We start from the raw sequence: 15,833 nt of genomic DNA, 5'->3' as shown, positions 1-15,833 counted from the left end.
ATGGAGTCATCCAGAGCTCCCATCACCCAGTATCAGCTTGTTCTCACAGTATTTCTCTAGAGAAAGCCTTGGTGGCCAGAACACAGACCGAAGCGGATTCTGTGCTAACCAAGTGGTTACCTTAATACTTCTGATAATAAAATCAGATTCTGGTGGCACACAACGTCATTATGCCCTGAACACTTTCAGTTAGGAGCTAAGATTTCTGACGCTGCTTTTCCTGAGACGGCACCCAAAATACAGAAGAGCATCACGCAAGGGCAAAACTTCAGAGTTCAATGGAAATGGGTTCCAAACCCCGTTCAGAAATTTGTAAGTGGGAATCTTGAGCATGTCACTTACCCCTCTGCACTCTATTCCTACATTCTGGAACACATAGAGAAAACCTTCTCATAAGGCTGCCATGTTGATTAAACAAGGTAGTTAATTGCAAAATACGGCACATCAAAAATGAACTCGGGGTAGGAATCCACAGCAGATGCACCCTCATGAGGAACTGACTAGACACAAAGCACTAGGCCAGTCAAGAAGAACTACTAGCATAAACACTATTGTGCTACGAAAACTAATGACATAAAGGTAATGCCATGAATGAGTGCCGACCAGAAATAAAGCCTTGTGGGAAATACAAAGATGAGAATGACCCGGCCCACTGACCTCAAAGAGCTCATACTGCTCAGACACACAGGAGCCGCAGTTAAATTTAAGCACGAGGCAGAATGTGACAAGGACTACAAAAGCACACACAGTTCCCCGGGAGTAAAGCAGCAGCCAATTCCGACGGGGCCAGAAGGACAAGTAAGAGGAGAGGGAAGCAGTGCCCTAAAGGGATAAGCAGGGCTTTGACAGGAGGAGAAGGCAGAGGGGATGCAATCCCAGGAGAGCCACAGGCGACACAGGCTGGGTCCAGGGTGTATTAGGAGTGGGGTGGGGGTGAGGAACTTAGCAGGGCTCCAGGGTTGGAGCAGACAAGGAGGAACATGAGAATGCTATGGATGTTTAATTAAACAATCCGGACTCCAGGGAGGTGTCGGGGGCAGGATGACTGGCCTTTTAGCTCTCAGCCATCTGCATGATCACTCCCCAGCCCTGTCGTACGTTCCAGACCATCTCTAAGTTTCCCACCCCCCACCCCGCGCTCACTCTCCACCCTGGACCTTACCATATACAGCCTGCTCCACAGGAGACTGTCCCACAGTTGCTCACCCAATAAATCCTTACTGAGCACACCCGATTTGTCAGGTGATGAGCTGGATGCTGGGGACACAGTGGTGAGTCAGACGCACCCAAACTGTCCCTGCTGTCATGGAGCTCACAGTCTTGCCCACCCTTCACCTCCACGTTCAGCACTTGGTTGTCTCTCAGTCTGCTTTAGGGCTGCCATCATTTGCTCCAAGAATCCCTTCCTGACTCCCCATGTCTAGGTCAGGGGTCCTTTCTAACTGTTATCCCAACCATACGTACCCGCCTACTCATCCTCATGTAGTGGTTACCTGTCTACTTGTCTACATCCCACCTGGGAGCTCGGCAAGGTCAAGGATCACATCACATGTGTTCAAATGGACAAACTCATGATCGACAGCTCAGTGCCCAGAGTAGAGAAGGAGTTTAATATAGGAACTGAATGGATAGAGGGGTGGTGAGTTGTAGACAGATAAGGGGAACAGATGTAGACATGTCACTTAGGAGATCATTAGATTAGGTGGATTTGAAAGGAGAATCTGACTAAGGCTGTGTCGGTTGGTCGCGGTGGCTCATATCTGTAATTGCAGCACTTTGGGAGACCAAAGGGGGTGGATCACCTGAGTTCAGGAGTTTGAGACCAGCCTGACCAACACGGCAAAACCTCATCTTTACTAAAAATACAAAATAAGCTGGGCATGGTGACAGATGCCTGTAATCCCAGCAACTCGGGAGGCTGAGGCAGCAGAATCACTTGAACCTGGGAGGCGGAGGTTGTGGCAAGCCAAGATCGTGCCATTGTACTCTAGCCTGGGCAACAAGAGCGAAACTCCATCTCAAAAAAAAAAAAAAAAAAAAAAAAGACAGTTTCTATCCCAGAAAGAGCAATGAGGAAGCTAGAGGATTTCAGGAGAACAGATCTGAAATATGAGGAAAAAAGAGGAGGAGGAGCAGAAGGCAACACTGAGGCTCCTGGGTGGATGGCAACGGCTCCAGGTCAGGGGATACAACGAGAAAGGCACCTTGGAGGAGGAGCGTGAGTCTGGGATTGGGCACACCAAGCTGAAGGCAGGGGTGGCAAAGCCAGGGCTGCTGCCGAGTGGGTGGGTCTAGACCCGAACAAAGTTATTATTGAAGTCCAGCTGCCATACACGTAACAGGTGCATAAGAGTAATAAACTGAATAAATGAATCAAAAAGCAGTCAGCACTGTAGAATTTCCCCATGGGACCTAATGCCTGAAGACTGCAAGTTTCCCATAAAATTAGCTATACTCATCATGCTCAGGGGAAAGGGGTAGGTCTTCCCTACAGCTTCCCCAAAAGCCCTGTAAGAAGCTGCCGCTGGGCCTTAGTAAAGCTTGGTGACATGAAGGGACAATGCTGTGTTTGTACATTGGCCAGTGACTTACCTGAGGGCCAAGTCAGGGGCAGCAGGACAAAGTCACTGGGAGGACAGATGGTCCATTTAGCCCTGAGTGTTTCCAGGACTGTCTCCCAAGGCCACAGTTGCCATAATGGAGTCTTATCAATGGAGAATGGATAGAGGTAGGCCTATATTAATACAAGTTGCATTTTTTCATCTACACTGGAAGGGCAGCTTAATTTTCGCCATGGGGGTGACAATAACAAATGGACCAAGCTACTTATATTTGCTCTAACACACCACACTTCTTCTCTGTATCTTTGCTTGTGCTGTTCTCTCTCCATGTAATGCCCTTCTCTGCTTGGAAGCCCCATCAATACCTGTTCATTCTTCACAATTCCCTTTTAAGTTATCTCCTCCTGGAAATCTTCTTTGAGCCTTTACTTCTGTCTTTCTCCTGCCAACTTTCACACGTTGTGTGAAAAGTGAAGCTACCATCTGTAGCAAGGCACTGCGATATGTATTCAAATCGCAGGCTCCTTGTTCCTACTTTAAGACCACTGAGGACAGAAACCATCACTTCATCCCCATCCACAGCATCTGGCAAAGAGCCTGGTGAACAATGGGTCCTCAACACACATTCCTGTAACAACAACAAAAAGCCAATGCTCCTCCTTCTATGTCAATGAAGCCACCATCACAGGAGGGCAGAAACAGTTGATGGCACACTCCTATCAACGGTTTGGAGTTTGGGCTCTGCTCCAGAATGTCTGGGTTGGCATCCCGGCTGCAGTATCTGCTGAGTGATTGTAACAAAGTCACTTCATCTCTCAAGGTCTCAATTTCACCATCCTCAAAGCAGGAACGAGATAACGGGAAGCAAGGAATATTATACTGGATAATTGTGAGGATAAAGTGACATAATAAACATAAAGTGCTCAGTAAGGCACTACCTGATATATGTTAAGATTTCAATATATGTTATCTATTAGCAATAGTAACTTATGATATTGCTTTTTTTCTCTACTACTTTTGCATTGCCTTTTCAACGAAGTATTTTAAATTAGTTCTTCCATCCACAGACAAAAAATGGGCTGAATGAATAAATATTTAACGAAGCACTATTAAGCAGTAACTACATGTAAGTTACAACAGGGATACAGGTGATGAATGAGCTACGAGTGCTCTCTTCAGGCAGCTTGGAGAGTCAGAGAAAGACAGAATGCAAAAAAACGACACAGACGTTAGAACAGGGATGTGCCGCTATGCTGGGCTGCCACACACAGCTGCAGAGCTTGAGACAGCCCACTTCTCAGGGAGCCTTCCGCATACACTAACAGGTAATAAATGTGAAGGATACTCTTAGAGTTAGATAGTTAGACGGAGCAGAGCCTGCACAACCATACGTGATGATCCTATCAGGAGGAGCACCAAATCTACGCGGTGGTAAGGATGAAAGAGATGACATTTTGGTAGCGAAGAATCTGTGAGGTTCCCATAAACTATGTGGCAAGTAAAGTGCAGCTCTCAATGGGTAGGAGGAGAAGAAAGGGGGGCATTCAGCAGGAAGTACAGTTGACTCTTGAGCAACACAGGTTTGAACTGTATGGGTCCACTTATGTGTGGATTTTTTTTTTTTTTTCAACAAAACCTGGAATGGGGAACCCATGCATACTGAGGACTGGTTTTTCCCACAGGCAGTAATAAAGTTTGGATATTTTTTCCCATCCAAATCATGTTGAAATGTAATCCCCGATGTTGGAGGTTTGGGGCCTGATGAGAAGTGTTTGTAGTGAATTTTCTCAAGATCTGGTTGTTTTTAAAAAAAGAGAGTGGCACTTCCCCCTACTTTGTCTTGCTCCCACTCTCCTCTTGCATGTGATGTGCCTGCTCCTGCTTCGCCTTCTGCCATAAGTAAACACTACTTGAGGCTTCCCTAAAAGCCAAGCAGATGCTGGTGCCATGCTTGTACAGCTTGCAGAATGATGAGGGAATTAAACTGTTTTGCTTTATAAATTATCCAGTGACAGGTGTTTATAGAAATGCAAGAACAGGCTAACATAGACAAATTGGTCCAGGGGTGAGATACTGCTATAAACATCTAAGCAAGTATGGAAGCAACTTTGGAACTGGGTAACATACAGGGGCTGAAAGAGTTTGGAGGTCTCAGAAGACAGGAGGAACTTCTCATAGACTGGTTAAATGGCTGTGACCAAAATGTAGATGTTGATAAGGACAGTGACATCCAGGCTGACAAGTTCTCAGATGAAGATGAGGAACTTACTGGGAACTAGATTAAAGGTCACCCTTGATATGCCCTAGCAAAGAACTTGACTGTATTGTGTCCTAGAGATCTGTGGAAGTTTTAACTTAAAAGTGACATCCTAGGGCATCTGGCAGAGAAAACTTCTAAGCAACAAAGTGTTCAGATGGAGGAGCAAAGAAATAATCTCAAAGTTGAAACTTAAAGAGAGAAACAGGGTGTAAAAGTCTGGAAATTTTGTAGCCTAACCATGTGGAAAAGAAAAGGCTTTGGGGGGTCAGGGGAGTGGGGGAGAACTCACAACTTGCTACAGATATTGGGATGACTAAAAAGGGGCCCAGGGCTGACTTCTGAGAAAATGGGAAAAAGGCTTTGAAGGCATTTCAGAAGTCTTCCAGGCTGCCCCCCCATCACACAGGCCCAGAGGCCTAGAAGGAAAGAATGGTTTCCTATGTCAGGGCCAGGACACCATTGCCCTGCAGCACCCCAAATGGTTGCTCTTTGTATTGTGGCCCCTCCAGCACCAGCCTCTGCTCAAAGGGCCCAAGATACATCGCAGGCTGCAGCTTCACGTGGTGTTGAGGCTGTCAGGAGGCACAGTGCAAGAGTGAAGGAGGCTTAGTAGCCTCTACCAGATTTCAGAGTATGTATAAGAAAGCCTGGCGCACATGCAGAAGCCTGATACAGGGGCAGAGCCCATATAGAGATGCTCTATTATGGTAGTGCTTAGGAAATATGTGGGGTTGGAGACCCCACACAAAGTCCCCTCTGGGGCACTGCCTACTGGAGCTGTGGAAAGGGGGCTACTACCATCCAGACTCTAGAATGGTAGATCCACTAGCAACACGAACCTTGTGCCTGGAACAGCCACAGGCACTCGACCCCAACCCATCACAGCAGCTGTAGGGGCTGTGTACTGCAAAGCCAGAGGAATGTACTTGCCAAAGGCTTTGGGAGCCCACCCACTACACCAGTGTGCCCTAGTTATGGGACATGTGGTCACGAATTATTTTGCAGCTCTAAGATTTAATGATTATCTTGCTGGGTTTCAGATTTCTGTGAGGACTGCAGCACCTTTCTTTTGGCCAATTTCTCCCTTTTGGAATGACAGTGTTGACCTCATGCCTACACCACCCTTGTATCTTGGAAGTAAATACTCTGTTTTGACTTAACAGGCTCATAGGCAGAAGGAACTCAGCTCCAGATGGAACTCCGAACTTGGGTCTTGGGACTTTGAGTCAAGAATAAAATGAATTAAGACTTTGGGAGGCTATTGTGAAACAATGATCGTATTTTGAAATGTGAGAAGAACATAACATTTGGGGGGCTAGAGGTGGAATGATATAGTTTGTGTATTTTTCCCCAACCCAAATCTCATGTTGAAATGTAATCCCCACCATTGAAGGTGGAACCTGGTGGAAGATGTTTGGGTTATGGGAGTGGATCCCTCATGGCTTGGTGCTGTCCTAACAATAGTGAGTTCTCATGAGAGCTGGCTGTTTAAAAGAGTGTGGCGCCTCCCACCTTCTCTCTTGCTCCTAATTTCATCATGTGATGTGCCTGCTCCTTCTTCATCTTCCTCATACATAAATGCTCTGAGGCCTCCCCAGAGGCCGAGGAGATGCCAGCACCATGCTTATGCAGCCTGTAGAACTGTGAGGCAATTAAATCTCTCTTCTTTCTAAATTGCCCAGCCTCAAGAATTTTTTTTTTTTTTTTTCATCCGAGGTGGAGTTTCGTTCTTCTTGCCCAGGCTGGAGTGCAGTGGTACAGTCTCAGCTCACTGCAACCTCCACCTCCTGGGTTCAAGCAATTCCCCTGCCTCAGCCTCCCAAGTAGTTGGGCATATGGGCACCCACCACCACGCCTGGCTAATTTTTGTATTTTTAGTAGAGACAGAGTTTCACTGTGTTGGCCAGGCTGGTATTGAACTCCTGATCTCAGGTGATCCGCCCGCCTCAGCCTCCCAAAGTTCTGGGATTATAGGCATTAGCCACCGCACCTGACCTCAGGTGTTTCTTTATACCAACTCAAGAATGGTCTAACAGAGGCAGGTGCCATAGGGCTGATTACAGGAGTTGAATATGTGCAGATTCTAGATACATGGGTGTCCCGGAACCAATCCCCTGTGTATACCAAGGGGTGACTCTGATAGAATAAGAAAGGAACAAAGGTGGTAAAGTACAGAGCAGGTCTGTGAAAGAACAATAGTCCTATCTGGGTGGATCACACAACAACATTTACTGGACACCTACCATATGCCAGAAACAGGAAGGATAAAAAGAAAAAAAGGAGACCATGTCTTAAGGTCAGGCTGGCCTAGAATGTGTCAGTTCCTATAAACTGTACATTTCATCCTCTAAGAGAGCGAGCCAGACAAGGTTTGGAGGCTCAGTAGGCAGCAGATAGAAGTTGTAATTCTACGAAGTTATATCCTGGTTACAGAGCAGAAATTGGACCAGTATGGGGTAAGAGGAGGAGGCCCTCAAAGGAAGATGCTGCAAACATTCAGATGGGGCTTCCTCTTTCCATGTTCTTTTGCCTATGGTCTATTTAAACATCTCTCCAGAAGGCAGAGTAAATCTAGAAAGAATCCTCACCTTTATGGCAATACTAGGGGTCTGCATTGTCAAAGGGAATAGTGTGTCTCATTAGCTTCCCTGAGAATATAAAAATGCTTAATCAGAAAACACATGAGGCCCTCAGCCCAGGTGACCACCAAGACCTCCACAGTCTGCTGACATTGTCTCAGCAATCAAAGGTGGGCTAGCCATGAGCAGCCTGTGTCTGACTCCTATCAGACAGCATGCTTGAGGGGTTCCACTCACGTTCCACTTTGTGTACCATCATAAGAATCTGGGACCAGACTGCAGTTCCTGACAGTGGCCTTTTCATTTTAGGATCTCCAAGCCATGGTACAAGCACCTGAAAGTACTGCCCAGACCACCTTTCTTGGAGCTTCTGTGTGAGCCGAAATATTTCCCCTGAGCAGTCACCCAATCTGACTGCCAACCAGATGGCCCCACTTTCACATTCCATAGGTTCCTGGGAATCAAGAAGCCACCAATTACATGGTACTACACACCAAGTCTCTAACGATGTGTGGAGTGTTTGTCTGGGACCTGTCTCTTCTTTAGAATGTAAGCTCCTTGAGGACAAAGACTGGGTCTTCCATTCATTGCTGCATCCTGGCTCCCAGAGCACCGCCTGACACAGTAAGCAGGGGCTCGTGTTTATTCTGCATGACTGCATTGATGAGTGGCTTCCTCGATCTCCGAAGCAGAAACCAGTTTTCCCTCTCTTGGCCTCTTAGGTTTCCTCTTGAATTTCCTGCCTGGGTTAAAGGTACCCCATTCACCCAGCCTCACAAACTAGAAATGGGGGCATGCCCTGGAACCCCTCCACAGCTATATGTCACATACTCAATCAATCTCAAGTCCTCAGAGGCAGCTTAGCTTAACAGTTAAGAGCTGGGTCCTGGTTTTGTCGTAACTTAGTTCTGTCATGAACAAATGTTGGACCTTGGGAAAGCTCCTTCCGCTGAGTCTCAGTTTCCAAATCTTCATAATGGGCTTGATAATAATAGCCCCTACCTTACAGCTACTGTCAAATCGACTGAGTTAAAACATATGTAGCACTTAGAACAGAAAGCTGCAGGAAGGAAGAACTTAGCAAATGTTAGCTTCATTATCCTATCCAACCTGGGGGATAGCTCATCAATTTATTCACTCTTTCTCTGACTCTCTTAATCACTCCAATATATCCTCTAGCCCCTAAGCCGTATGCCCACTCTAACATAATCGTACAGTCCCCAGCTCACTGCGCAATATATAAGGCCCAGCCTCTGGCATGGAGCAAACAACACCTTCAACGATCTCACCCTGTCTCTGTCCCTCAAAGCTCATGTCTTCACACCCCTTCCGTACACCCGGCACTCTGGCCACTTCTTCCTCAGTTCTGCCTGTGACCACCTCCTACTCCTCCTGCAGGAATAAACTCAAGAGCCACATTCCCAGGGAAACCTTCCACAACCACCTCATCCAACACAGTCCCATCTCCCCCATCACTCTCCATCCCACTGTGCTGTCAGATTTCTTCCTAGCATTTATCATCACTGGAAATCTCCATGTTAACTTGCAAGGCTATCTCCTACCCTCCACGAGACTGTCAGCTGTGGAGGATGGAGCTTCTCTAGCCTCATGAAGTACCTCCTCTCATTTGCTCTCTCGACAGCCCCAGGGCTTACAGAACACCTGCCTGGTCTCGGGTGAAGTTCCAGGGCTGAGCACGTTCTCCCGGCAGGCTTGCGCTCGTGCTGTCACCTTTTCCTGGACCATCTACACTTCAGCCCACAAACTGCGCCTGGCCTTGTGTTCTCAAGTTAGACGCCACGGCTCTGAGGAGGCCATTCCGCTGTGTCAGATGCCCTTCTTAGGGCTCCAGCTCAGTCTGTGCTCAACTCTTAGTTCAGATCTTTGAAATAATCTACTGACTATTCACTTCTTTATTCTGTGCTAGATGTCTTGGCATGGGTGCTTTATTTTGTTAAGAATCTTATCCCTAGACTTTTTTTTATTTTTTATTTTACAGCTCCTTACAGGTAGAACCACTCAGTGATTGTTCAAGGAATGAATGAATAAATGAACACATGAATAATTACCAAAAAGATCCAAACGCCAGCAGTTTTACACAATTACCAAAGAGATCCAAATGCCCACAGCTTGACAGAATTACTTGGAAGTTAGGTATAGCAGCACTTAGTAAAAATGTAGGAGCCACTCTTTTAACATTGGCTTAGGGAATTGTTTCTTAGATATGATACCCAAATCATAAACAATGAAAGAAAAAACATAGATTTCACTGATAAGTTTTTAAAAATGCTTTCTTTCTTTCCGCTGCCATGTGAAGACACAGCAAGAAGGTGGCCATCTACAAACCAGGAAGAGGGTCCTTCCCTACCAGAACCTAATCTCAGATGAACACCCTGATCTCAGACTTCCCCAACTTCAGAACCGTATGAAATAAATTAGTGTTAAGACCTCTCCCCCGCCCCAAAAAAAGGAAGAATTTTTGCACTTCACAGGACATGATTAAGAAAGTGAAAAAGAACTACCAGAGTGGGAGATAATATTTTCCTTTCTTTTCTTGAGATTTTGAGATTGCTTTTCTTTTTCTTTTGAGTAGTTTGATTCTTCTTGCCCGGGCTGGAGTGCATTGGCATGATCCCAGCTCACTGCAACCTCTGCCTCCCGAATTGAAGCAATTCTCCTGCCTCAGCTTCCAAAGTAGCTGGGATTGCAGGCACCTCTCACCACGCTGAGTTAATACTGTTTTTTTAGTAGAGATGGGGATTCTCCATATTGATCAGGCTGGTCTCCAACTCCCAAACTGAGGTGATCCGCCCGCCTCAGCCTCCCAAAGAGCTGGGATTACAGGCGTAAGCCACTGTGCCTGGCAAATATTTTCAAGCATATATCTGATAAGCAACTTGTATCCACAATATATAAAGACACTTTACAGCTCAAACATGAAAAGGACAAGTAAGCCAATAAAAATTGAGCAAAGGATTTAAATAACCATTTCTCAGAGAAGATATTCAAATGGCCAATAAGCACATGAAAAGACACTCTACATCATTGTTAGGGAAATGCAAATCAAAACCACAACGAGCTACTTACCCGCTAGAATGAGAAAAATAAAAAAGATATATAACAAGCGGTGATGAAGAATTTGGGATATTGGAACCCTCAATGGTTACCGGTGGAAGTGTAAAATGAGGCTGCTGCTTAGAGAAACAGTTTGGCAATTTCTCAAAAATTAAGCATAAAAATAAAAATATCTATAAAAATATGAAAACAGATGTCAACACAAAAGCTTATACGGAACATTTTTAGCAGAACTGTTCATAATAGTCAAGAAGTGGATGGCTGGGTGCAGTGGTTCATGTCTGTAATCCCAGAACTTTGGGAGGCCAAGGAGGGTGGATTACCTGAAGTCAAGTTTGAGACCAGACTGGCCAACATGGCGAAACCCTGTCTCTACCAAAAAAAAAAAAAAAAAATTAGCTGGGTGTGTTGGTGGGCGCCTGTAATCCCAGCTACCTGGGAGGCTGAAGCATGAGGACTGCCTGAACGTAGGAGGCGGAGATTGCAGTGAGCCAAGATAGTGCCATTGCACTCTAGCCTGGGTGATGGAGCAAGACTGTCTCAAAAACAAAAAAGAAGTGGAAAAAACTGTAATAGCCATCAGCTGATGAATTGTTAATACAACATGGTATATCCATACAAAGGAATATTTCTGGGTAATTAAAAGAAATTATGAGCTGACACATGCTATGTCAGGGACGAACTTTGACAACATTCTGCCAAGGAAAAAGGCCAGCCCACAAGACTAAATACTGTATGATTTCACTTACGTGACATGTCCAAAACAGGCATATCCAAAGATACAGAAAGTAGATTAATGGTTGGTACGAGATGGTAAGAAGAGGAAATGAGTATTGCTGGGGATGGGGATTTCTTTCTGAGGCTATGAAAATGCTCTGATATTAAATACAAAGGACAGTTGCACAAGTCTGTAAATTTGATAAACAATCACTAAATTGTACACTTTTAAAGAGCAAATTTTATCCTATTTATTCATCTCAGGAGAACAGGTAAATATTGGAATGTTGGTCTGGCCTGCGTATTTGGCAGAGGGAATGAGGCTGCTCTGCTTCCATTTCTGGACTTCCTTCCTTAGGCGGATGTGCTAACCAGTAAATGGTCCGTCCATGTAGGAAAGCCTGCAGTTGTCCAGGCTGGCCTCTGACTGGGAGGTAAGTCCAATTCACAGGGACATGAGAGCCCTATTTGTGGCCACAGTTGAAAGAACATCCTATACTCCAGACTAAGAGCAACAGAAGAGACTATTTCATTCTTTATATGTGTGACTTCTGCGCCTTATTTCATATTTGGTTCCTAACTCAGGAAGGTAAGAAATAGTTTTAATGACAGAGCCTGGCAAATTCCAAAATCAGCCAAAGCCTATGAGTCTACATCCTATTCTCTTTTGTTCAAAGGGAGATTAGCAAGAGTTAGACAGATGTTAAGGACATATTTACACCAAAGAGAATTTCACCAACTGCAGATAATAAAAACTCATTCAGAGGAATAATTTTCTCAATATATGATTCAAGGCTATTTAGTTTTATATTTGTATAACATCTAAAATAGTCTTTTATGCCAGCTACCAGTTATAAATACATTTTGCGAGCATTGCCTGAGGCCCATTAGAAAAAGCTTCTGCCTGGACAGGCCAGCTTGGGTCCACATCTTAATACAGAGTGGTCCCACATAGCATGCCTGGGGTAATGTAACCCAGATATTGCTGCAGGCATCAGGTGTGGTCCACAGATGGACCAGACCACAATTCTACACCAAAGAAGGAATCAAGTGTGTGCTTCCTCTCCAGCACAGCCTGTAGACTTCACTCTTAATGAGCAATGCTCTTGCTGCCTCTGGTTTCCTTAACTGCTCCCTTGTTCCAGGCAGAGATGCAATAAATATGGTACTACAAAGAGGCAAAGATGATTAAACCATTACTTTTTTCTTGCCTTTCCTTTCCTATTTTGTCAGGAATGTGCCACGGTCCCTCCAAGGTAATCTAGGGCCTGTTTTCATTAAAATATACAAGGATGTTTGAGCTGAAATAATCTTTAATTATTAAGTTTACAATGCCACGGCAATCTTAGGAAAAGAAAGCACCTGTTACAACAACTTGAATTCTCACTCAATCTGCTACACTTACAGATTTAATAGGACTCATTTCAGAAAATCACCGCAGATGGAATGAGGGTTTTTTAGTGAGTCCTTCATTTGAGAGAGGCCAAATGGCTTTGATGTTATGGGAAGATTCAAGGACAAGTCCATACCATATCAGAAAAGCTTTCCAGGAGAGAATAACAGAGCGACTTACAAGAAAAATCAAAAGGCCTTGTAATACAGTAAAAGAGGCATGGATTGTAGGGGCAGGGAGAACCCAGGTTGGAGACTGACTCACCTGTCACCTTAAAGAAGCTATTTAACTTCCCTGAGCCTTGGTTTCCTCATCCTTTTATGGGGATAATGGCATCTGCTACACCAGGTCTGGATGACATTCAAATGCAATAGCCCATGTGAAGCTTAACATCTGCACTACAGAAAGTAGATCCTTTTGGCTTTAATACTTAAGGGTATGACCAAATACTGTACCATTGATCTTTTACCTTTTTAAAGATATCACCTGCCCGTGCTATTTTTCTAAGACTTACTAGAAACACTGATGCCCAGGCCTTTATTAAAAGCTTTATGGATTCTACACTCAACACCTCAAAAATACGGACATATCTGGAAAGGGAGAGAACTGATAGAAGCAAAAGGCAGACAAACGCCTAGGCAGAAAGGAGTAGGTCCCCAGTGAAATCTCACCTTCAAGCCACAAACAGTGCTGGGTAAATCCTCGAACTGGATTGAGAACCTGCATTCCCATTTGGCATGCTTTCCTCTAATTAAACCACAGCTTTCACCTATTTTACATATACCTACCCTTTCCTAATTGGTTTCTACATTATCGTGCCCGCCTTTGGGTGGTGTCTTTGCTTTAACCTTTTCTGCATACTCACAAACTAATCAGCATGCACTTCCTATTCTGAGCCCATAAAAAGCCCTGAGATCAGCCATATTGGGAACTCTCCTACCTTTGGGTAGGGGGACCACCCCCACATCCTGCTCCCACCAAAAGCTTTTTCATCACTCAATAAAACTTCCGGCCTTGCTCATTCTTTGAGCATCCGCCGTATGCCTAATTCTTCTTGGTCATGAGACAAGAATCCAGACCTAGCTAAGCTAAAGAGCAAAGAATTCTGCATCAAAATGATTATGGAGATCACAACTTATACAGTATTACCCAAAATGATAATTAAAATTAACAATAAGAATAATAAGGCCAGCCACAGTGGCTCACACCTGTCATCCCAGCACTTTGGGAAGCTAACGCAGGAGATCACCTGAAGTCCGGAGTTCGAGACCAGCCTGGCCAACATGGTGAAACTATGTCTCTACCAAAAATACAAAAATTAGCCAGATGTGGTGCCAGACACCTGTAATCCCAGCTACTTGGGAGGTTGAGGCAGGAGAATTGCTTGAAACTGGGAGGCGTAGGTTGCAGTGAGCCAAGATCACACCACTGTACTTCAGCCTAGGCAACAGAGCAAGACTCTATCTCAAAAAAAAAAAAAAAAAAAAAAAGAAAAAGAATAATGATACTAAAACTGGTAACTTCTTTCTGGTGAAAAGCTCAGATTATGAAGCCAAATTGTCTGGTTTCTAACCAGGCTCTGCCCATCTTCTTACTGAGACCTTGAGTCATGACTTAACCATTTTGTTCCTCAGTTTCACTCTCAGTGAAATGGGCACCATAACAGTGCCCAACTCCTGGAATCATGTGAGGAATCAGTGCATTAACATCTGGAAAACACTTGGAACAGACCGTCATACAGAGTCAGAGCTGCATTCGTATTTGTTAAATAAATAAAATACAGACAAGTTTTACATAAAGCCTATTTTCCCATATTCAAAATGGGGCTCTTTGGAGGTTGAGAAGAAAGCCAACGCTCCAAGGTGTAGAGTCACTAGCCTAGGGTCACCCAGGTCGGGCCTGGTAGGAGCAGGAACAGAACCAGAACCTAGGCCTGCTTCTTTGTTTCATTCAAATCCTATGCACAACTCAGACACTTTCTACAATGAATTCAAGCCTAAATAAAGGATAACACAATTAAATTCAGATACTGGTCATGAATATGCTCTTTTATTCACCATGTTCTTCAGGGGCACAAGTGAAGTTTCAAAAAACAAAACCAAAAACAACTGACTTGATATGCAAAGTAAGGGAAATAACCCAGCTTCATCCTGCCAACGGGGCTGCAGAGTGTGAGAGTAAGTAGATCATGCTAACAAACACATATTAATTTTTTACAAGCTGATCCACCTTCCTGCCCAGGAGGTAAACACTTAGTTGCTAAATAAATATTTCTTTTCTCTGCTCCCTAAGAGTTGAGTTTCCTTGAAGAGCAGCAATATTTCCCAGTTTATTTGCAACTGGGATTGGAGTCACAGGCATTTCCCCCAAATATTCCTCTGAATATCCTGCCGTCTAGGTGATACAGACATGTACTGTGCTATTTTCTGCTGGGTAATAAACAAACCTCTGTCACTTATCCTTTGTATATATTTTTGTCATCCACGTTTCTTCTTCCCCATAGAGGTTGTATGGTGGCATAATCAAAAATATATGTAACATTGAAAACAAAAACAAGATTAAGGCCGGGCACGGTGGTTCACACCTGTAACCCCAATACTTTGGGAAGCCAAGGTGGGTGGACCATCAGAGGTCAGGAGTTCCAGACCAGGCTGGCTAACGCGGTGAAACCTCATCTTCACTAAAAAAATTAAAAAATAAAAATCTGGCTGGGCGTGGTGGCACACACCTACAGTCCCAGCTACTCGAGAGGCTGAGGCAGCAGAATCCCTTGAACCAGGGAGGTGGAGGTTTCAGTGAGCCAAGTCTGTGCTGAGATCAGTTCACTGCACTCCAGCCTGGACAACAAAGCAAGACTCTGTCTCAGAAAAAAACAAGATTCCCTTTATTTCTACCACTGAAACACCACACGTGAAAGTCCTATTCCCTACGTATTTTCTGCTAGTCTGTATTTTGACCCTGTATATGTGTAGTACATGTAACACACATGCATGTGTTTATATACTAAAATATATACTATGCATCTCATTCTAAATTATATTTTTACTTATTTTACGTAGGTATTGCTTCATGGCACGCCATACTTTTCAAAACTAACTGATACATGGTTTGCTATACGAGAATGTTGTATTACTTACTCTGTTAAGCATTTTCTAATTTTATAATTATGAAGTACTATTTTACAGAAGGTTTTTTCTATTGTTAGGGATTATCTTTTTAAGGCAAAGTCCCTAAAGGAGTCATACTGG

General features: G+C 44.3%; 1 protein-coding gene across 3 annotated transcripts in view; it reads right to left on the bottom strand.

The window, feature by feature from the left end:
* LARGE1 (LARGE xylosyl- and glucuronyltransferase 1) overlaps window positions 1–15,833 on the bottom strand; it is a 559,679-nt gene that overhangs the window by 327,733 nt on the left and 216,113 nt on the right. The gene's annotated exons all lie outside the window — the stretch shown is intronic.

This window comes from Sapajus apella, unplaced genomic scaffold, assembly GCF_009761245.1.
Source record: "Sapajus apella isolate SASKATOON/1434 unplaced genomic scaffold, GSC_monkey_1.0 scaffold162, whole genome shotgun sequence".
In the NCBI taxonomy this organism is placed as follows: domain Eukaryota; kingdom Metazoa; phylum Chordata; class Mammalia; order Primates; family Cebidae; genus Sapajus; species Sapajus apella.
The sequence above is the reverse complement of the archived record's forward strand: the minus strand, read 5'-3'. Positions and strand labels throughout refer to the sequence as shown.